The sequence below is a fragment of the Felis catus genome, chromosome B3 (genome assembly GCF_018350175.1).
Source record: "Felis catus isolate Fca126 chromosome B3, F.catus_Fca126_mat1.0, whole genome shotgun sequence".
NCBI lineage: Eukaryota > Metazoa > Chordata > Mammalia > Carnivora > Felidae > Felis > Felis catus.
The window spans coordinates 102638081-102638853 of NC_058373.1; positions in this window are offsets into that span (position 1 = coordinate 102638081).

Sequence of the window (773 nt, forward strand, 5' to 3'; positions counted from 1 at the left end):
CAGCAAAATTCCTAAACGGCCTTCAACAGAGAATAAATAAATAAATTGTGGTGTAGTCACAGAATGTATACCATATGCTAGTTAAAGTGAATGAATTAGGGCAACATGTGTCAACAGGAAGGAAAAATAAAATCTAGTGAAATAAGCGAGCTGCAGAGAGAATATATAGCATGAGGTCATTTTAGTAAATGTTAAAATCCTACAGAGCAAAGCTCTAAATTGTTTATCAGTTCATAAATATCTAGAGAAAGCATAAAGTATACATGACTATAGCCAATTCATGACATATGCTAGTGAAGGAGGGACTTGGGCATGGGGGCAGGCTAACGAAGGTGGGCTTAGGTATCTGTATTTATAGCTACATTTATATCTATATCTGTAGCTGTGTATCTTCATTTCTCTAAATAAAAGGGCAAATATGACAATGTTGAGATTTGGATAAAATTAGTAGTCAGAACACAGTTGCTTATTCTCTGTACTCAGACACATAACATTAAAAAAATTTAAACTTGGGGGTGCCTGGGTGGCTCAGTCGGTTAAGCATCAGACTCTTGGTTTCAGCTCAGGTCATGACCTCACAGTTCCTGAGTTTGAGCCCCAAGTCAGGCTCTGCACTGGCAATGTGAATCCTGCTTGGGATTCTCTCTCTCCCTCTCTCTCTGCTATTTCCCTGCTCGCTCGCTCTCTCTCTCTCAAAATAAATAAATAAACTTGAAAAAAATGTAAGCTTGGATCCAAAAGTATACACTTTGTCCGATAAAAAGAAAGAAAAA